Genomic DNA, 23,421 nt, shown 5'->3' with positions numbered 1-23,421 from the left:
AGAAAATATGGTTAAGTTACACAACAGAATATTATTCAGCTATTAAAAACAAGAACATTATGAATTTTGCAGGCAAGTTGATGGAACTAGAAAATATCCTAAGTGATGTAACTCAGACCCAAACAAACAGGCATAGTATGTGCTCACTGATAAGTGGATATTATCTATAACCTTGTGTTATCTATGTACAAATGTTCCATAACTATGTCTTGAGAGTAATAGAAATGAAAATATTCATGAAGCCCATGTCAGGGTGACAGAACATTGACTATGTATTTCAGGGAATGCTAACCTAACCTTGGATTACAAATGCTGACATAGCCTGAGAGCTAAGGAGAGCAGAAACTGAAAACACATGTGACTTTGGCAAGTTATACACCTCATGTTAACTTCATCTCTTCCCCAATAAAGCATTAAGGGTTGTTATGAAAATAAAAATAATATAGATATGATTGGAGTATGATTAAGTTGTACAGAACTTGCCTCATTGCAAGATGTGCTGGGTTCAACCCTCATCACTACAAAAAATAATTATAAGAAAGTTAGTAAACACATTCCCCAGAGCCTATGACACAATAGGCATTAGCACCATTAGAACTGGCTTTAATTTACACACACACACACACACACACACACACACACACACACACACACACAGAGAGAGAGAGAGAGAGAGAGAGAGAGAGAGAGAGAGAGAGAGAGGAGAGAGAGAGAGACTCTTTAGAAAGACTTGAGAAGAATTATGCTTCCCTTGAAAAGATGGATGTAAAGAAAGCATATCTTGATGACAATGCATTGATAATTCCTTGAACAGGGATGTCTAGTTCTAGTTCTAACTCAGTGACTAGGGCTTGTGTGATCCTGGCTAAGTCATCCTATCTCTCTGCAACTCGGGTTTCTGTTTGTAAACTGCAGATAATGAGACTTGATTTATCCTTCTGTTGGGACTAGTCCAAAACGATTGTAAAATAACATGTGACAGGGTATTTCAGAAGCACAAAGCATTCTATTAACTTGAGGGTGGGGGAGGGAATCAGGGGGATTTAGGAATCATCAGATGTAAATTTATTCATAGCCTAAAAATTCCTGTCCAAATTTCAAACTCATTTTGAGTGATTTAGCCAAACTCTAGCACTTAAAGTGTTCAAAGACAAATGAGCTAGGCTTTAATTAAATGGAACTGAGATGAAATTAAAACAGAAAACTCATTTCCCTTGAATGAAATGCAAATGTGTTTAAATGCACAAAAAATGGTAGTACTATTTCATTTTTTTAAGGAACATGTGTGGAAAACATTAACCACATTTAGAAATGTCAAGCCTTCATACCTAAAGTGTGAGACTGTGGGAAAGAGGTGAACAAGTCTGTCTGATATCAAAGGTGTCACAGTGTGATGAATTCTTAAATTTATACTCTGTTTTAAGAGGTGAAGATTTATGATTAAAGGATAAAAGCTTTTGTCAGTTTTGGTTAAGCAGGTTGTTTCTAATAATATTTGGAGATATGATTGTACTGGGTAGGGCAAAGTGACAGTGCTGTGAAAATTAAAAGAAGTTAGAAAATCTAGATTTGTCAGAAGGCTCGCAGTCTTAATTCTGCCTGGCCTCTTTCCTACTTGGATCAGAAAAGTCCTTGGAGGAGGAGCTTCAGAACCATGGACACCACACAGACTTGAGTACATTTTTCTGGAGGAGGGGCTTCACAGCCATGGAATCCACACAGACTCTAGTACATTGACATTTCCTTTCCAGAATGAAGATTGTAACCCCGTGGTAGAACTCAACCCTTGTTCTTGCAGCTAGGAAGGATTTCTTGCTCTTCTGGGATCTTCAAGAAATTTTCTGGAAGATTTCTTTCTCCTCTTCCAGAAAAAAATGATACTTCTGGAAGGTATCATTTTTCCCCTTGTAGGAAAGTATTTATCCATAAGTCCAATGGCCTGGAGTAGCATGTGAATTCTTAAAGGGTTCCTTCTGTACCCCCTGGAGTCAAAGCTTTCCAGTCTAATGCCTTTAGCAAAGAAAGCAAACAATAAGTAGTACCCAGTCTCTAGCTTTGTTGGATCTCAAATCAGAGGCTGTTAGTCTGAGGCTTACTGGTTTCCATGAGAATTTGTGAATTATTTTTCAAATATTCATGAATTCTGCATTATTTTATCTGCCTTATTCTGATCTATTTACCTGGTTTAATTTATTTTGTAAGATGAATGCTCTATGAAGTTTTCCACAAGAATCTCAAAAGTATAAAATATCATTACAATCTATTCGTTCATACATGGTACATCTTCGTCTGGTCATTCTCTACTGTGGTTATATGGTAGGTATCTTTTGAAATCACTTTAAGAATACTAATATAACTTGAGGAGAGAATGTGAGGCAGCTAGACTGACACTAGCAGGCTTGGAGGCCATTGAGGAAGGAACCTTCCTTAACAGCATCTTTTTTCAAAAATGTCTAATGCCAGAGACTACACCTCTTCTCCACTAATGAAAAAGCCCACTCTTCCCACAGAAGAGTTCAAGGGTCACAACCACAAAACCCCTTTTATCCATCCAGGAACAACAAAGTCACTGGGCATGGTAAAAGATGCCTTCAATCCCAGCACTTGGAGGCAGAGGCAAGCAGATCTCTGTAAGTTCACGACCTAGTTCATAGGCCAGTCTGGTCTATACAGTGAGTTTTAGGACAGCCAGAGCTACATAGTGAGATCCTGTCTCAAAAGAACAATCAAAAAAGTAGAAACAAATGTTAGCCAGAGCTATACCATTTTGTAAAGCTCTTACATGAACTTCTAACTCTAGATTCTTGCCCTTCCAACCTTCATAGGTCCCAGTCTGACAGACACCTTTTGTCCCCACTGTCATCTAGGAATCATAGTTAGCCTGACTGTAAGTATGTATTGACCATCAACCACTTGAAGAGAATGTTCTTACCCTAAGAGCAAGTACATACATGCATGCATGCATACATACATACATACATACATACATACATGCTAATACAATTAGGCTGAGACAGAACTTTAGTATACATACGTTTAAAACCTCTCCAGAAGGCTATAATTTCAAGTCTCCTGGTTAGTCAGATGCTAAGTTATGTAAACCAAACTGACCTTTTAATCATTGCATATTGGAGTTCTCTATGACTGGCTTGGTCTTTTGTCCTCTAGTATGGGAAAGGCCTGACCATTACTATAGGGGATAACTGTCTAGGACATCTTATTAATTCAGTTAATTTGGGATCTTCCTGCTGCTCCAACCCAAAACTCTTTAGGCTATTCATGGTCCATCACAATGTCCAGTGCCTTCTCAGGCTTTCATTCCTGTGAGGGACATAATGCTTTCTTCATATAGTTTCTGAACATGGGAAAAGAAAGAAACCATATTAGCAGTAGTGCTTAAGGGACTTCCTCCATCTATGCCATGCATTGACACAAAACCCCTGAAACACCAGGCTTTCGTCATAATGAGGACATCCTTTCTAATAGCTGCTGTCATGATTCAGATGAAAGCAGTTTCTTGCCCACTGGGTTCAATTTCAGTGACTTACCAGGATTTCCCTCTCCCATTTTTTTGCATGCTAAGAATTGACAGCATTTGGAACAGAAACAAACTCTTGACACCCTGTCAGATAGATATCTTCTGGGGATATTTTGTGAGGACATGTTTATCTCATTTTGCTATTTTCTATAATTAGGCTGCACATTGCACATCTGATTCTTTGAGCAATAATTATCCATGGTGTGGATTGCACTGGCTCTTTGCATCTCTGTCTTCCTGAAGTAACCTCTTTAGACTGCTTTTCCTCTCTAAGAAGGTGTGTGTGTGTGTGTGTGTGTGTGTGTGTGTGTGTGTGTGTGTGTAAATCAATGCTGTCAAAATGTGAGAGAGAGAGACAGAGAAAGAAATGCAATTTTATGTGCTTCTTTCCCTGTTGTCTTCTTGGTTCAGCAGGTGGAAAGGATGGCTATCATGGCCGAGTCTGTCTTACAATTACCTAAGGAGGCATTCATCACCCCAGTTCAAAATAAGAGATTTTCCTAAAGCCCACTTCAAAGTAAATGTCTTTTAAAGCAACTTTTCAGTTAAGTTTTTTAAATTTTTTTTTGAGATTTTAATACATGAGTACTACATAATATTCACAATTCTCTCCTCACCTCCAATGCTCCCCTTCTCAAATTCATAACCTTCTTTAAGTATTACTATTAAATAAATCTATATAGATATATAGATATAGGTGTGTGTGCATACATACAACTTACTGAGTCTATTTAATGTTATGTGTATATACATGTGCTGAGGGCTGACCACTTAGAATTGGATAACCCGTCCTAGGGCTTGTCCCTGGGAGAAGCACAGTGTCTCCTTTTGTGTAGCTGTAAATTACCTGTATCCCTTCATCTAAGCTAACAATTTTCAATCTTCCCTTCAATACAGTTTCTCATGTTGGAGTGACCCCAACTTTAAAATTATTTTCATTGCTACTTCATAACTGCAATTTCGTTCCTCTTATGAATCATTATGTGAGCTTGTGACCCACAGGTTCTGAAACACTTATCTAGGGGTGGAATCTTATGAAATTTTACATATGCATGTAACTGGAGCTGTCGTTACATAGGTCTTCTTTGGCAACCATGGTTTTGAGGTTTCATGGGCTCAGCTCGTCATGTCCAGCAGCTACTGTCCTTCAGTAGGCATCCTAGTCCTCTGACTCTCACTTTGTTCCACCCCCTTTTATATAACTTTGTCTGAACTGTAGGTATAGGAGTTATACTGTAGATGAATTTGTTGGGTTTTGATACCTCAGGATCAGTTGTTCTTCTTCCTGATTGCTGTATATATCTGTAATAGTCACTATCTGCTGAAAAAAAAATAGCTTCTTTGATGAAGGGCAAGAGCCATACTTACATCTAGGCTACTTCTTTCATTCTTTATTGGGAAATGGCAAACAATTGTAATTTTACTCCCTCCTGCCCCCAGTGTAAAAGTTCAAATCACTGACCATAGGCTGAGTATGTCTATGAGCTGATCAACATAACACTAAAGGGAAAATTGCCAGGTCCCCACGTAAGGAGACTCAGTATAATCAAAGGCTGAGGAGTCACCACTGCTTATGTTCATTATGACAGACAGTCACAAAACTCACAAGAATCCTTGTATTTCTAAGGTCACTTGGTAGTTCTGGTAGGGCATCCATGGGATGTTGAGAAGCAAACTCATGGGATGGACACTCATTAACAAACAGCATGACAGAACAAGGCTGGGTGCCTCATGCAAGCACGGTAAACCAGTTCTGTCTGGTATCCTGGAAATAGAAACTTTATTGATCTACTATGACACATACAGATCTTAGAGCAAAAACAAACTCAGTTTCTTAGTCTTTTTTAAGGGAATATTTCTTTAATATTTGTTTGTATTTCTAGGCTTTAGAGATGTATTATGGTATAAATACCAATATATGGGTCTCAGAAGCAGTCAAGAGGCCAAATCCCAATGCTGCCATCTATTTGCTGTGTAATCTTCATATCTTCATTACTGCAACAATTAAATTTATTTGTTAATTTCTATCCTGGATTGTTCATATCAATCAACAAAGTTAATAATAATATTTCATAAGCATATAATATTTTCTTAGACACTGAGTTGAAAGTGAGTCTTAACTCTGAAAACATTTTAACAAAATGAGGTTAAGCTTTCATGACATAGAGACTGTTTCCCAGGACTTCAGAGATAGCTCAGCAGTTCTGAGTGCACCCAAGCTTGGTTCTCAGTACCCATTCAAGCAATTCCTAGCCCCATGTAACTCCAGATCCAAGAGGATTCCAGGGGCATCTTCATTCAGGTACACAATTATACACTGAGATACACATAATTAAAAATAAACATTAAATCTTTTTAAAAGACTTTGAGAGTATCCTCAGCCCTACCAATTTCCCCACTAAGATTTGGCACAAGTCTTTGTGCCATTTTTTAACCTCAATCTCATTTTGAAATGAAAGCTTGGATGCTTAATAGTCCTATGAGAATGGAATTCTACATGATCAACACAATGTCTGCTGTAGCTTGTGTCTGTAAAAAGACAATGGCCACTTACATTCTTTCTTCTGTCATCTTCTAACTAAGAGACTAACTGTTGTGGAGAGGGCCAGGACATGTTCCAGCTGAAGCAGAGACACTGAGTTAGAACACAGCTTAAAATGGGAGTGCATGGCCTACATATGGCCAAATGGAAGAAAGAATGGGACAAGGCTTAAGAGACTGGCACTGGGACTGATCACTTTAAACAATGGGGACATTAACCAAGGTATTACAGAAAAGCAAACACACACACACACATTTTATATATATATATATGTGTGTGTGTATGTGTATGTGTATGTGTATGTATATGTATATGTATATGTATATATGTATATACATACATGTATAGGTATAGGTATATTTTTTCCTGGGAGCTTCCTTGATTCTAAATACCTTATAAAGATGGGCAGTTAATCACCCTGTTAATATATTTGGGGTTTCTTGGCATGTTTACAAGGCAGTTGATATTCAGGAAGTATAAATATCAACTATTGACCACTTGCCTGGCTACTTTATAAGTCTGGCCCTGCGTAGTGGAAAAATGTCTAATGGAAGACAGGAAGGCTAATTTTATTGCTGTCTTTCTAAATCTCACAGTCAGAAAATTAATAGATTGGGTCTATTAAGCTAGTCTTTTTATGAGTGTGCATCCTGTTGATTTAATTAGGGACTGTTGTCTTCATTATGGTTGGTGTTGCAACACAGTGTTGATTGAGCGCTGAATTGAGATGACTAAGAAACTGGTTTTGTTTTTACTCTTTCTTCTCAATATAAATTTTTTAAACCAACATCTTCTTTATGATGGGCTGTCTCTAACAAGAAGAGTTAAATAAACAAATCATTAGGCTAAGAACAGACGTCCCTCCACCAGCCCAATTTCCCAATTTAAACCATCTTTGATGGATGTTAGTCATGACATATGACATCCAACATTCCAGGAAGTAAAATGCCTGAACTATTTGGTAAATTTATTATACAGAGTGGCAGCTTACAAATGAGCAAAGGAAAGAAAAGTTGTAAGACACCATCAGTGCTGCTGCCTGAGATCCATTCCCATTCCTTTTTCAGGAATAACTTATTCCTGTCAAGTTATGTAAATACAGATTGTTGCTGCAAATCAGAATCTGCCCTGTACAAACATGATTTTAGGCACAGTGGTTGCCATATCCAATTTCTCTTCAATTAATTAACAGTTGTTATTGGTGGCACTTGTATTGATCCAGTTTCCCAAGATGTAGAAGACAGACTTTGGACCACTGGTTCTTTTTCAGCCAGGGATTTTTTTTTATGACCAGTTTCAAAAGATCATTCTTCCCTGAAGAACTCCCAACATTTGCAACTTTAATAATCTCCCTGTGCCTTGGCTGAGTCAGCTTTGGGAAGGGAACAATGTTTCTCTGTATATAACAGGTGAGGGGGCACATTGAAAATATCACCTCAACCTTAGTAAAAACAAAAAACAAAAACAAAAAAACAAAAAAAAAAAAACCCAAACAAACAAGAAATGTAAGATTAAGGGGGGGTTGGTTTATTTCTCAAAGAATGTGTTTACAGGAGACACAGTTTTGAAGAATCAGAGGCAATTGTTCCCACTGGATTCCTTGCTAGAAAAATACTGTTCTTCTAATTTCTCTCTCTCCATGGGTTCAGTTCATGTAGTGTCCAACATATACTAAATTGGGAAAGAAAAGGCTTAGGAGTCCATTGTGTTCAAGTAAACATTCTAGGAACTACATCACTATCATAGGAAGGGCTATAGCTAACTCTTAGGATGTCAGATAAATAGAACAGCAGGTGTGAAGAGTTGGTGGTGGCTTTCCATGAGTATAGACTTAGGCACTGGCTAAACTGTTGGGCATTCAGCAAGTTCTAGGACCCAACATTGAATCCAAATATGTCTGATATCAAGCTTTGTAGTCTACCCTGCTCTCAGTCTTATGTTTCCATGGAGCTGGAAATGCCACCTCCAGGCTTAGCATTTATCGTTAAACACCTGTTGCTACAGGTTAACAATCTCATTTCACATCATGGCATTTTCTTGTGTTTCATTTCCTTGTGCTATAATAAAAATTAATTTTAAAAAACAAAACTTCAGACACTCATAAACTGACCACTAGGAACCCTTGGTTCAGCACCATCCTTTTCCAGCTCTACTACACCCCCAAACCTTCAGTGGTCAAAGTCCATTGCAGAACATGCTCTCTCTGTAAGCCCTACCACTTCCATTTCATCTGTTCTTCTCTCAGATCTGTTTTTCATTCTGTCTTAACCTGACGTTCCATTGTCTTATCATTTCCCATCAAAATATGCTCTTCCGTGGCTGCATTCCTTTTCCCAGTCCATTTACCTTTCACCTTCAAGCTCTACCAAGCCCCTGAATCTGTTCTCTAGAGTGGCTTGGACCATTTCATTATCTAGTCCAGTGGTACTTTTCATTCTGTCTTCTTCCCAGACGCTCCTTCATGTCTGCTCCCTCAGAATCACATTCTCTCTCTCTCTTTCTTCATACTCTCCTTCTCTACTCAGTTTCCTCTGTTTCTCTTCTTGCTCCACTCTCTTCTTAAATGCTTTTCCAAGTATGTTTGAACACACACCATCTGCTGTGTCCTTACGCACTTCAAACAGCTTCAGTTCCTATTTGGTATGTATCTAAGTTTGAATCCTGAAACACTGTGTTGCCCACCTTCCATTCATTCATTTGCTTACTCAAAATAAACATGCTGATGTATACCAAATATACACAAGAGACAATGCTATAGTCTGCACCTTCAAGAAATTTGGGATCAGATAAAGGATACATATTTTTAGGGCAAAAATTATAAAAATGGAAGATCTGTTAATGGAGATAAAAGACACCCAGGAGAGACCCTAAGTCAGTCTAGGAAAGCAGGAACAATTAATAGCTGGGAACTCGAGAAACAGCAACTGAGCTCAGTCTTAGAGGAACAGGGGAGACAGCAAGTAGGAAGATGGGTAAAGGGGGATGAGAATGCAGTGCAGGAAAGAATTGTCTGGGAAAAAATGGCACAGGGATGAGAGATACCTGGACTTGGAGGAAGAACCACAGGTGTGTTTGTGCTTATTAAAATCTATTTAAGAGAAGAGCAGAGTCGAGGTCACAGGAGGTAGTAGCACTTAGAGTATAGACGGATGTTCAGTGTCTTGTTATGTGTTAGATCATATCCCATGATTTATAGGTTTTAATTTTAGTATACACCTATATCAGAAATAACTTGACATTCTGGTTTGCACTTCTGATTGTCTCTATGTGTAATGCTTCATTTCTACCATCATTTATTAATATCATTCTAATTTATATTTGAAATATATTTGGCTAACCAGGAGTAGTGTCTCACAGATGTAGTCCTCAATGTTTAGGAGACTCAGGCAGGAGAATTACTCAAGTTCACGGCAGCTAGAGTACATTGGGATTACCAGGATAGCCTGGACTACTGACTCAAACAAGAAAAGAACAGTCAATAATAATATGCATCCAGGTACCTGGTGGACAACATTACTTAGGTATTTAATAGACTCTCCAATTAATGTCTTACACCTTTGTGTGTATATTGTTATTATTGTTGCTGATACAGGGTCTAAATATGCAACTCTGGCTGACCTGGAACTTGCTGTATAGACCATGTTAACCTTGACCTCACAGAAATCAAGCAACCCCAACCTCCTAAACACTGGGATTAAAGCAGTGAGATTAAAGGTAACTCATTTATGTAGTCTTTATTTCTATTGCAACACCTTTGTCAGTAGATCAATATTCCTCCATTGTCCCTTGTTGCAATTTCACTACTCTGCAGTTTTGGAATTATTCATGACTACCTCCTTCATTCAAGCCTTTCTCCAATCTTCCTCATATTTTTCTACCAAACACCCTAAATGATGTGGGAAGACATATATCCTGTGGTGGCAATCACTCACTAAAACATACAAAAGACTTGTTACTTCCAAAGACTTGTTATGGAAAGCCAAGAAATCTTGCATTTGATTCAAACCATGTCTCTGTTTAAATATTACTTCATTTTGGAGTCAAGAAGAAAGCTTAGTCAATCCAGTAATAACCCGAGTTCAAACTTAACTCATGTATTTTGATTTGATCTTTAAAAGCTGGTTGGATAATTCCAGCTCTAGAGAGGTGGATTCAGAAGGATATTTGGGAGTCATTAGACAGCTGACCTACCCTAGTTGGCAAGCTCCAAGCTAATGAGAGAGTGTGTGGGTGTATCCAAAAACTCAGGTATATGTGTACACACATAAGCATACATAAATATTGTTTTATTTGGCTAGTGCTATACATCAAACACAAAAATCTCAGTGTTGTGCTACAAAATAAATAAATTCACTCAACCATATGTTATCAGTTGGAATCAGATGGAAGTCTCTGCTGATGTAGCTGGGCTCTCTTATACCCAAAGTACATAGAGGTGATCCAATATGGTCTGCTTTTGCCTGAAGACTCAGCTAAGTCAACATGTCTCCTGTCCTCCTCTGAGACACAACTGAGGAGGTGTAGTAGTAACAGGAACAGAAGGTAGTGAGCCCAGGCATGTGACTATTAATACTTTACTGGCTACAGAAAGCCATATGGCCCAATTCAAAGGCAAGGGCAAGAACATAGACTTTAAATTTATAGTGGTGCTAATTACAAAGTTACTGTCAAAGAGTGTTGTTAAAAAAATGGTAAGTTTTTTTTAGAACCATTCATGCAACTCTCCACAAATGTAGAACATTTTAAATGGCAGACAAATTAATGCACATTTACCCTTATAATGAGATAATTGCACGATGGAAGCCCCAGATGGGCCAGATTGATTTTGTCAGTCTACAGGTCTACAAAATGTGGTTAATAATCATATTTTGAAGGGTGGAACTACCTGTTCCAGAGCCTGGCACACAGTAACCACGTAATCATGATCAGGTTATCTCTTCTGGGTTAAGGTTCAAGTCTAAACATGTTGCTCAGCCTTTCAAGCATAGACTGTTCCTGGCAGACCCTAGGAACTAACCATGGGTTTGGAATGGATCTGATTAACTTCCCTAATTATGCTGAATTTATTATGCCTCCTGGCACACTATCACACATGCCAATTTGAGAAACTCTTCAGAGCAGGATTATAGGAATTTTATACTGAATTAGTGAAGGGAATGAAAAGCGGTCCACTACCTTCCATACCCATTCCCACTTTAGTCTGTCTGCCTTTTCAGAAATCTGAAGCTAATTGCCCCCTAAAGTCAAATAAACTACCTCTCTGTTCTCTGTCTCTCTCTACCTCTCTGTCTCTCTCTGTGTCTCTGTCTCTGTCTCTGTCTCTGACAAATGGACCAGAACTTCCCAATATATTCTGTTTTAACTGGCATTTCGTTTAGTAACTGGGAATAAGAAGAAATACTTTGGATATAAATTTGTTATAAATGGGTCAATATTCCTCCCTCTGTTCCTTGCTTGAATTTTGTTACTCAAGACTGTGGTCCATTTACTGCAGTCAGCACCTTGATCTTTGTAGTTATGCTCTGTAAATCAATGCTTCATAATATGATTGAAACTAATCCCGTAATTGAGCCTAATTATGAACAGCTTCAAACAATTGCTTGGAATTATCAGAAGCAGAGATTGGAAAGATTTGTTTGCTTAATCCCCTGTTCCTCCTGCTGGTGAGGGTTCCCTGTAGCTTTCTTTTTAGTGATCTGTCTGGTCTTGTTTTGAAGAGTTGTAAGAATTAGTCTGTCTGATAGTTTTCTTTGAATCCCCACTTAGAAGTACATTTGACCAGCTATTTTCACATATTTGTTCCCAGTTGTGTGGGCTGTTTTTATTCTTCCCAGATAGGTGTTTCATATGGGGAGTTACAAGGCAATGAATGTACACTATAGTCCATCCCGCCAAGAGAAGCGATGTACAGCAAATTAATGAAGAAACCTACTGGCGTATTTAATGACAGCACAGTCAAATTATTTTCTTGTTATGGGAGAATTAACCCTTAGAATCAGATGATATATGAAATACCCACCAGTCCTAAACTGTTATCCTCTCGTGCTTTTTCCTTTCCCTTTCTCGTGAAATAATTCTGGTGTCTGACGGCTGATCTAGCCTTGTGAATCAACGGAGTTGGGTGGTTGGAATGACTTCTGTAATTCAGGCAGCCCATAGTAAACTTCTAGGGGAGGGCTGGCTGGAAGGGTTCTCAGAATATTTCCTGTACTTGGGTTTCATTGAAAGAAAACGTGCACCTTTACACGGGGCTGCCCACCTGCATGGATATTCTTTCTTGGTAGAAGAATTCTTAAGCTATCCCTCCCCTTTCCTTTTCCCTCCCCAGTAGAACCATTCTGTTTGCCACTGGCAGTGAAAATGTCTTCCTCAGCCTGTATCTTGCCTCTCCAATGAATTAGCATCATGGTGTGGGAAAAGAACAAAAGCAGGCTGAACTTATTTTTGATCTGTAATTTTAGAAAAATAATAATTGTATCACAAGTGTTTCTAATACACATTGAAAGACATCCAATATGAAGTTAATAACAAATTTCAATGAATAAAACATCAGCTCACTCCCTCTGCGAATTTGTCTTGTGCATTACTTTCAAAATGTGAGAAAAATAAAGATGCTGAGAAGGGCTAGCAGCTAGGAAAGAAAAAATCTTCATTTAATGCCATTGCATGCAGTTTTAAAATAATGACCAATATTAAGATGTTATTTGAAATCTTATATACAGCCAATACCCAGCAGTTGACATTAAGGAAAGGGCCTTTGTTTTTTTCCACAGAGAGATATTTATCTGATTCCTGTTCTAGCATCCACTCACCTAGTTATTCACGATTTAAAGAGGATTACTAATACTAAAAATATTACAAGCTAAGCCTACTACCATTAATGTTAAGTTTATCCTTCCTTGATCAATTTCAAACTTACCTTCAAACCTCAGCCAAGACCTGCATAGTTATAAGAATGAAATATTTCAGTTGAAAGGAGGGATTTGACCTGAGACAGGCTGAGTCCATGACAGGCTACAGACTAGCAGTTCAGATGACCAGACTTGAGTTTCTGCTTCTCAGAACTGGCCAAGTCAGTTACTGGAACAACCACAGGCTCCTGTGAAAGGGATCCTCCCCAGCTTTGGAAAAGACAAGTAGCCAAGCTTGTAGCCAAGAAGCCAAGAGCTACCCCTCCTTGGCATGAAGCAAGAATAGTTAGGCTGAATCATAGGATCACCCAGCCCCCCAGAGACAGAACCCACAAATCAAGATATAGATCACCTATCACTCTCTTTTTGGCTTTAAACTGAATCTTCAAATTCAGTCAGGATCCTTCCATCCAGGTGGAATTGGGACCCTGCATGCAGGAATTTGATCAATAAATGATCTTTGCTTTTGCATACTCTTTGGGTCTAGGGTACCATTCTTCAATGATTCACAGATACTAACATAATATCCCATGATTTTAACTGTTTTCAAACTGTTATTCTCAAGGAGCCTTTTGACTACAGGTTCTGAGCTTTCTGTGGTTTCTTTGTCCACTGCCACTCCTCATCACTGACTGTCATCCTCTAGGACTGAGCTACCTTTAATATCTCTCTTCAACGGACAGAGTTCTTAAACTCCACAATAACATTTCAAAATGTGAGTTCATCTCCATCCTTTGTGATGAATAACCAGCAGTATCCTCAACCTAAAATTACATGGCCTTGAGGCTGGAGAGATGGCTCAGCAGTTAAGAATGCTTGCCACTCTTGTAGAGGACCTGAGGTTGGGTCCAGTACCCACGTTGAGTGACTCACAGTTTCCTAGAACTACAGCTTCCTGGGATTTAGGGCCTTCTTCTGACCCTCATAGGCACACGAACATATGCAGAGATACACATGCACACACTAGGACAAACAACCTCACAACCCCACACACTCATACAAAGGAAGACACACATTTGAAAAATGTATGACTCTCAAATTTTCTTAGATTACTTCTTCACTTGTTTCTTCTCCTTTCTTCTTTGTATGATTTCTTTTACCAGGTTCTTTGGATATAAAATACACTGAGTTAGCAATAGGCTCCTCCCAAAAATCCTAGCTAGTGACCAGTGCTCTGTGTATTTGTCAGAGTTCTCTAGAGTAAAAGATCTTGTAGAATGAATATACATATATATATATAGAATATTATATACACGTATATGTATATATGTAACATAATATTATATATTATATATTACACAGAATGAAAATATATGTCATATAAAATGAATATTTTAGAATTATATAGAATGAATATTTAGATATATTCATGTTTTTATATTTACATATATCTCTATAAATATACATTTCATATACAATAATATATTAATCATTATTAAATAAGAATGTTAAATTAATATAACAGTATATTAATACATGAATTTAATGTTATATATAATTAAATATATAAAATATATAAAATTAAATATATAGATCCCATATATATGTATGGCACTCTCCATCACTGATCATCTGTCAACTCCCCTTCTACCTTTGCTGTAGGAGGTTGCTGCTGTTGTTGCTGTTGTTGTTTGCTTCTTTCCTTGTGTGCTTCATCAGCTCATTAAAAAATAAAACCAACTTTTTATTTTCATGAGATTTTTCAGGACACTACAGAGCAAATGCCATTGAGTTAATCGGGAAAAAAAATCAAACCAAACCAAACCAAACCAAACCAAACCAAACCAAACCAAACCAAACCAAACCAACCAACCAACCAAACAAACAAACAAACAAACAAACAAAAACAGTTCAATGCCCAAAAGCTTAACTATGGCTACATGAAATAAAAAGGAGTAAGGGGATGGATGGCTGTATTCTCAAAGAACTGTTACTGCTCAGTGGATCAAGACCAAATTTCAGTCAGTTTGAATTACTCCTCAGAACATATCTAGAGTTCAACATATATGTGCACGCACATCTTGACTCGTGGTATCACCTTTTAAAATGGGGACTAGCTCATCTTAAGGAGCCCTGTTATCTAAAACAGGATCTCTATTATCTGAGACAGTAGTCCTTGTGAGACATGTGAGAATTCAGTTAAAAAAGAAATGGTGATATCTGTTGTGTACTTAATTACCCATAGTATGATGGTTGATAAGTTTTAAACTTCCAATTATTCATTCAAAAAATATCCTTAGAGATCCTATTATGTGCCAGGAATCAACTAGATATGGGAACTGCCTGGAAAGAATGTGAAGAAAATTGTCAACTAGAATTGGCTTTAAAGCAGAATATGCAAAAGGGTGTTAAATGAGGAAAAGTGGGTAAGGATTACCTACTCTCAAACTCAAGTGTATGAGCAGCTGTAATAGGCTACAGTCTGAGGTCACATCCGCTATCATCTACTTGTTGAATTGAAGTGGTTTGAGAGCCAGTGTCCAAATGCTGACGACTTTGGGATTACTCAGTAGCCACATAGCTGTGATAAATCATAATTCTTAACCAATGCATCATTGTTGTGATATAATTTCTTTACTGGGAGTTCCAAGCTAGTTGGACTCTAACTTGATGCTATTTCAGCTCAAGGTCCTGAAAAAAATGTCTCGGGTCCTACCAAGCACTGGTGTATTTGAACAGTGCTCCCATGAGCTCTGAGAACCTTAACTTTCATACAAGAAAGAAAATATATAAACTGCCATGCAGCAGTTCAATGTTTGCCCAGCACAGTGAGTGCTTGTCTGTAATTCCTTTCATGAATTTGCTATTTGTCTGTAGCTTAGGAATCTTTACTCAGTTACCAGTAATCATGCTCCATACCTTCAATAAAATTTAGGTCATTACCATGCATCTACTGGAAGCACGACGATAGTTCAGGTGGCCAAAGGGGCTGAGTAACCCTGGTTTAATTTTTGTTCTATCACTACCTACTGCATAACCATGACCAAGTTCCTTTATGTTCCATATGCTTCATCTCCTTCTGCTGGAAATCGAGACAATGATAACACAATTAAGGCAAAGTAATTCACCTTAGACACTTTGATTCCAGCCTTTATCACTGTTATTATTGTCTACGGTTTTCTTTATTTCTTTAGCTGTAATGTGTAGCAAAATCATAACAAAAGAATGTCTCTTTGAGAAAGTTTAGCCATCTCATCATCTTCCTTACACTTTTAAAAAACATCTCATCTTCTTTTCCAGTGCTAGACGTCAACCCCAAGTCCTCACTGATGGCAAACACTTGCCAGTAAATAAATACACTGTATCTTCAGACACTTCTTTTTAAACTTCTAGTTTGAGACAGTTTCCCTAAGTTGCCCAAGCTCTCCTCAAACTCGGTATCCTATGCTTCAGCCTCTGCAGTACCTAGAATTATGAAGCCGGTACTATCATGCCTAGTTCCATGGCTGTTATAGTTTGGGTGCAATTTAGCCAATCATCAATCTCAGAATTGCAAACAAGTAGCCAGGAAATGTACTGTTGTAATTTTTCGAACTTGGGAGGCAGAGGCAAGAGTATTAAGAAAGCAAGGCCCACCTGGGTCATATGTCCAGACCTTTCCAAAGCAAATATAAAAGGGAAATCTAACAATTAACAAAGCAACCTATGAAGTTTCTGGCTCTTAGATTTACCCTTAGACTTGATTGGCAATCTCTCACTCTTCTTAAGGCAGTCATCTTAGCCAGCGCTTCCTGGGGTAGAGACTCCATAGAACTCTTTCATTGCTCTATAAAGCCAAATGAGGTTTTTTTAAATACTAAGATAAGTGCACCGCTCTACTGCGTAGAAAGCATTGTTGAATCAAATGCCAAGGCCTTTGCCACTAGAGGCTAGCAAAGGCAGTGTTAGTAGCAGCAGGCCCAGGTTCTCACTCCACCACTTTCCACTTACACCAGCTTCTTGTGAAACTGTCCTTATGAAGTAATGCAAACCGTGTGTTTCTCAGAGTGAAGCTTTCTTTCCAGCTATGGTTTTAAAATTATTGATGTATATTCATTGTATACAGGGATGGGTTTAATACAGATACTTTATCCATGCCTCCAGGACCACCATCCATCCCTATCCCCCCCCCCCCACACACACACACACTCATTGTGCCTCTTCCTTTACCTTGGTGGTATCTGTTTTCCCTTAACGTTTAACGTTTCCATTCCTTTTGGCTATCAGCAGATCATCACTGCTAATTCCATTTGCATGCTAAACAAACTGACATTCAGATGTGAAACCACTTGCCCGAAGTCAACCCTTAAAACTCAGGTCTTTAATCACCAACCCCTTGCTCTTTCCATTACATCCTATAATTCCATTTGACCAGCAGAAGATAAGAAATTACCCATTTCAATTTGTAAACATTTCGTTTTAATTAAATGACTTTGGCTCTTGTCCTTGAAGTGCTGATACTGCTGTCCCCACATACAAGGATACAGCTGGGAAGAGTAACTCAGTACAAGGTGACTCTACACCATGGAGACTGGAAGAGTAAACTCTTGGCAAGGGATGCAGCTGCGACTGAGAGAATAAGCAGGTCCTCTACAGCCAGTGGAGATGCCATTCATAGACAACAGGTGAAATATATGAAGTCTTAAAATATATAATTCCTTCAATTTTAAATGTGAAGTGCAAAAATACTTATAAAGAGTTTCAAAAATACTTCAAATATTTGAAGAATCCAATTGAAGTTGAGAAGCCTTTTTTTTTAATTGATTTTTGTCTTATGGGACCACTTAGATTACCTTGACCAACAACTTGATAGTTCTCTGGTATCTGGTACTGACTGTTTGTTGTTGTTGTTGTTGTTAGATAGTGTGGTGGTTTGAATAGAATTAGCACCCATCGATTCATGTGTTTAAATATTTTTTATATATAATAGATATATAGATATTATAGATATGTACACATATATTCAAATATATAAGTAAATCATAAAACTCTCTGAGTCTACTGAGTCTATTTAGTTGCTTGTATACATGTGATTTTGAGGCTGACCACTTGGCATTGGATTATCAGTGAGGGGACTCATCCCTCAGAGAGCCTAACTCTCCCTTTTTCAGCAGTCATTGTTTACCTGTAGTTCTTTGTTGGTAATGGACTCCACAAGATTTCTCCTTTCCCTGTCAACATATCTATTGGTACTGTCATTGTCCAGGTCTATATTGTTAAGATATTATGGGTATAGCCTCCCTGTCAGTTCTAGGACACTCAATATTGTGGCAGACTTCCTGGTCCTCTAGCTCTTACAAGCTCCCCACACCTTCTCCCATGGCATTCTGGAGCTGTACATGTAGAGTTGTGTTGTGGATGTATCCATGAGCCAGGCTCGCCAGGGTCAGTTTATCTTTTTGTTATGACCAGTTGTGGTTTTCAGTAATGGTCTCTGTTTTCTGCCAAGAGAAGCTTTGTAGATGGGTAATGAGAACTACATTTATCTGTAGGTATAAGAATAAATTATAGAATGCATTTAGAAATTACACTGGCCTAGTAAAGAGGCAGCAGTAGATTCTCCTCTAAGATCCATGAACGCCCTGACCCTGTGACCCTGAGTAGTTGACTAGGTTCTTAGCACCAAGCATCACTTCCCTCCTGTTGAGTGACCGTTAAGTCCAATTGAAGAGCTGTTGGTTAGAACAAAGACAAGAGTGACACTATCACATCTTTAGGGAAATCTTGCCATGCTGGTCATTGCAGTTTATGGGTAGGACTATTATAGGACTATTGATTGCTTTTATTTGGCAGTTTTTAATTCTTTTTGGTACTATGAAAGCTAGTCCTCAGGAAGGTTGCTTTCAGGTGAGACCTGAAAATCTAAATCTTCGGAGCCTTGTGTCTAAAGCATGTGGTGTTGTCAGCAAAAGGAACTTACCCTCAAATATATATATATATATATATATATATATATATATATATATATATATATATATATATAGAGAGAGAGAGAGAGAGAGAGAGAGAGAGAGAGCATCAACAACTTAAGAGAGAATAAGAGAACATCAGGGCCATGGGTTTAGAGAGAACTAGAGAAAGGGGAAATGATGCATTTAGATACTAATTCAGAAATAACATATGATATAATTTTTTGCTTTATAAATTTAGAGGTGTATCTTCCTATCCTTTCTCCCCTCTTTTACTCTCCAGTAAGAAAGGGATTTTATAGAAATAAAGTTTATCAGTGATCCACTAATAGGCTTTGAAAAAAATGCTCAGGATCCACTGCATAATTAGTCAATATAAGTGCTAAATATGTCTAATACAAAATACATCTAATATAAAAGGAGAGTTACCCTTCTCTTTGTTCAAAAAAGTGATGACAAGAGGATTATCAGAAGAGGAAAAACTGAGGGACAAGGAGGGCAAAATAAACCCAGATCTTCCACTGGAGGATGCATCTATGAGTTAAAGTTAACTGTTGATGCCCATTCTTCGTACTCCTCATATGAAAGTGGTTCTCAACCTTTCAAATTCTGTGACCCTTTCATACAGTGTCTCATGTTGTGGTGATCCCATTTGCTACTGCTATGAATAACAATGTAAATATCTGATATGTAAGCTATGATATGTGACCCTAAAGGGGTCATGACACATAGTTTGAGAATTACTGTCATATGGTCATGCAAACACTTCTTTGCCAGTACAAATGCTACTCCAATAAAATAGAACCTAGTGAGGTTTAATTATTCTTAGAGACCTAACAAATCATAGAGGTTTGATTATATCTGGGTATGAGACAAGAATCATATACTTTAAGAAGACTTGTGAGCATTGCTAGTTTATAATAATCCTAACTGATTTTTTTTTTAAGGCTGACTGGTTACAACTTCAATTCTGTGGAGGGTTAGAATACTGCAAGTCTAGAATCAAATTATCTTGGACTTTTTTTTTAAACCTCTTTAGTGGCCATTTATTGCCTACTTGTCAACTTGACATAGCCTAGGATAGGGAACCTTTCTTGAAGAGTTATCTCTATCACCTTGGTTTGTGGGCATGTCTGTGGGACATTTTCCTGATGATTGGTGTGGGAAGGCCCAGTGCCCTGTGCATATTACCATCCTTTGGGCAGTATAAGAAAAGTAATTGATCAAGCCAGTAAGCCTGGTTCCAACACGGTTCATACTTTAGTTCCTGCATCCAGGTTCTTGACTTGTTGGTTTCTGTCACTGACTGACTGTAACGTGTAAGCCAAATAAACCTTTTCTTCCCCACATTGCTTTTAGCCAGTGCTTTATAACAGAAATTTAAAAGGCAAGCCAGTACAGTATGTGAGTCGATATCTCTGTGACTTCAAGGCAAGTTCTTTAGAATGTACAAACATGACCCAACCAAAAGGCTAAGGAGACACTCACAGCCTACAGCTGAGATTTCCTGACTTTTTTACAACTCATTACATGGTGTTTTCACCTATGCATTTAGAAAAGAAATACCTTGATTTATTACTTTCTCTTCTCTATTATGAAAAAACATCATGAAACTGTTACTACATTAGAACATAGAATTGGGTGTAAACTGAGTCTATGGGTCCCAGGCATGTGCAGTCCTATCAGGATCCAAAATAGACTATCTCTGCCCTGTTTTGAAGTGAGAGTTATGTTTTTGCTTGTTTGTTTGCTTGCTTGCTTGCTTGTTTGCTTTACTGTTGACAAGTACTGTTGTGAGCAGGCTGATGAAATGCTAAACACCAGTGGAATCCATGACATAGTCAGGATATAATAGACAGAACATTTTACTAAAAGTGGAGTTCCTGGATTCTTCCTGAAATAGAAAGGTTTTTCTTTTTTTTTTTTTTTTTTTTTTTGGTACCCAGAGCAATAAAAGGATGAAAATATAAAATGAGCTATTTAATTCTTTAACATCTAATAACACTGCATAATTCAGTCACTCTTCAGGGCCCTTGGTTTTAAATATTTTATTTTTAATCTGTATAATATGTAACAACTAAATGTCCTTCAAAGGTCACATATGTTTATATACTATATACATTATATATTATCAAATATAAATATATAAGACACATCTCACCTGTTTTAAATTCTTTCAGTCTACCTATAGAACATTTGTGAACAATTTCTTAAATATTAAAAATATAGAAAACATACATGTCTAAATTGCAAACAGAAACATTGTTTTTTTCAAGCTGTCTAGCTTGGCCAGGAAAACTTGAAGCTGTGTTTTGCCCCTGTTCACTTACCTCCTTGCCTCACTCCCAAATTTGGAAGTTCTCTTACCTCAGAGCAAGGCTTAAGTCTAATGAGAGGGAAGGACCCTCAGACACACAGGACAACTCTTTGCCTAGGTCTGTTCAATTGTTAAGTGAGATTTTGGTCAAAACTAAATCCTCATTTCTTTTTCATTCTGGCCTTCTTTTCTTGGGACTTTAGGTGACTCCAATGATGTATTTGGGAAACTCTGCCTAAGAAACCATGGAGGACTTCCATGCTAGTATGCTGGTTAGGTTATGGAAGCTTCACACAAACCAGGGTTTACTGGGAAGAAGGAACCTGATATGGGAATTGTCTCCATCAGATTGGCATCTGGACATGTCTGTGGAGAACTCCCTAATTAATAATTGATGTAGGAGGACCTAGCCCATTGTGGGCAGTGTCACCCCTGGCCAGATGGTCCTGGGTTATATAAGAAAGCAAACTGAGCACATCAGGGAAGCCAGTATGTAACATTCTTCCATAGTCTCTAATTCAGTTCCTATCTCCAGGTTCGGCCTTGAGTCCCTGCCCTGGCTTCCCTCAAAGATGGACTGTAACATGGAAGTGTAGGCCAAATACTCCCCTTCTTCTCCAAGTTGCCCTTAATCAGAATGTTTTATCCTAGCAACAGAAAGCAAAGGAGGGAAGCCAGGAAGCATGCTCACACTCTGAGGCATCCATCTCTGAGACTTAAGCTTCACTGTAGACAAAACTGACATGAGCATTACCTCTACTGGCCATGCTTCATACACAGCTCTGCCCTTTTCAGTGGGACATTTCCAAAGTCTAAAGTGACATGAATTAATCAGATTGCTGAAAAGTTCGATATTGGGAGTAAGACAGAATGAAATAAAGTATGCTGTGCCAGACTTCATGAAAACCTGGGGCCAGGAATGAGGAAGAGGGCGAACACTGAAATCTTGGCTCTTTGTTCTAATCATCTGCCCTTCTGCTTCAGCTGCTTCTTAGAGTCATCTTAAGAGTAACACAATTGATAGATTCACAGATTATCTCTGTTATTTACCATGTAGCAAAGTTTATGAAAAAGCCAGATTGGTCTGAAGACAGGTAGAAAAGCTGTTGTGGAGTAAAAGCAAAGAGAAACTGTGGTCTGGGTTACAAGCTCCAGTGTAAGCTGTCACCGGCTGCACCATGTTGTGTGGTTTCATGCCAAAGCCCAGATGAGGGCTACGGGACACTAGTTAAGAGTTCATAGGAGTTGTTGTTAGTAAAATTTCCTGCTTGGCATTGACATTAGAGAAAGAGAGACAGAGAATTTATTTGGCAATTTAGATGCACCAGCAGGTACCCAGGTAGTCAGAGGTAAACTGGCATCTTGAGTTATTTGGAGAAGAAAAGGACCCAGCTGGATGAAGGAAGTAGAGAAAAGACACCCTTTGTGAAGGGTTCATTCTGTGGGTGTGGAAAGATGAGTACTTTCAGAGAGGGCCACTCTCATGTGAAGAATCATGGAGGCATGAGGAAAGGCCCAGGCTATGAAGCTGCAGCTACATCTCAGTCCTCTTAGGAACGCACTGATGTTTCTCCCCTACCCCATCTGCATTTCAAGCTTTGGATCCAGGTAGCAATCCCATGCTTGGAAACCACAGAATTGAAGCAATTTTCTGCTCTTGACTCAGAAAACCAAACTCCTTCTATGTTTTTAAATTGGGATGTTTCCAACTTCAGTGAAAATGCATTCAAAATGGCTATTTGGCTCAACAACTCTGTCTTTGTGACTCGGGTTGTTTTCTCCCTCTTACAGAAAACGGCACAGACTTAAGGCAGTGGGGAGACAAAGGAAGATGTTGTTCGACACAATCAAATATGAATGGAGTGGAATTGGCCTCACCAGGAGGATCTCAAGAGGCTGTTCACACCTGTGAAGAGCAGCCTGGTCCAGGAAGACCAATATGGCAAATGGCAAACCCCATTGGAAGAAAGGTATCTTAAGCAGATAAAGTCAAATATGCCTCTCAACTGCAGCAAAACGGCAGCGGGGATGGAAGGGGTTACGTCCAGATGGAAACCAACCACTGCTGTTGCAACATTCCTTGGTATCCTGGGGATATTAAAACTGGGGGCTGGTTGTGAGATGCTCAATACTCCTGCATACTGAGTGAGTGCAGAGGAAGCCGGAGCCTGGTGTGGCTCTGCCCTACTGCCAAGTCCAAGCTTAGTCATGTCTTACTCATCTGT

The 23,421-nt window shown here is 38.5% G+C and overlaps 1 long non-coding RNA gene across 1 annotated transcript in view; it reads left to right on the top strand.

Annotated features, from left to right (window-relative positions):
• The window catches only part of Gm33210, a 44,618-nt gene extending 21,465 nt beyond the window's left edge, over window positions 1-23,153 (top strand). Inside the window, exons 3-4 of the long non-coding RNA XR_870746.1 lie at window positions 17,423-17,595; window positions 22,988-23,153. This is a non-coding gene — a long non-coding RNA (predicted gene, 33210). The remainder of the gene's footprint in view (window positions 1-17,422; window positions 17,596-22,987) is intronic.
• Window positions 23,154-23,421: the final 268 nt, after the last annotated feature.

This window comes from Mus musculus, chromosome 9 (assembly GCF_000001635.26).
Source record: "Mus musculus strain C57BL/6J chromosome 9, GRCm38.p6 C57BL/6J".
Taxonomy (NCBI): Eukaryota; Metazoa; Chordata; class Mammalia; order Rodentia; family Muridae; genus Mus; species Mus musculus.
Note: the sequence above shows the minus strand (reverse complement) of the source record. Positions and strands in the feature narration are given on the sequence as shown.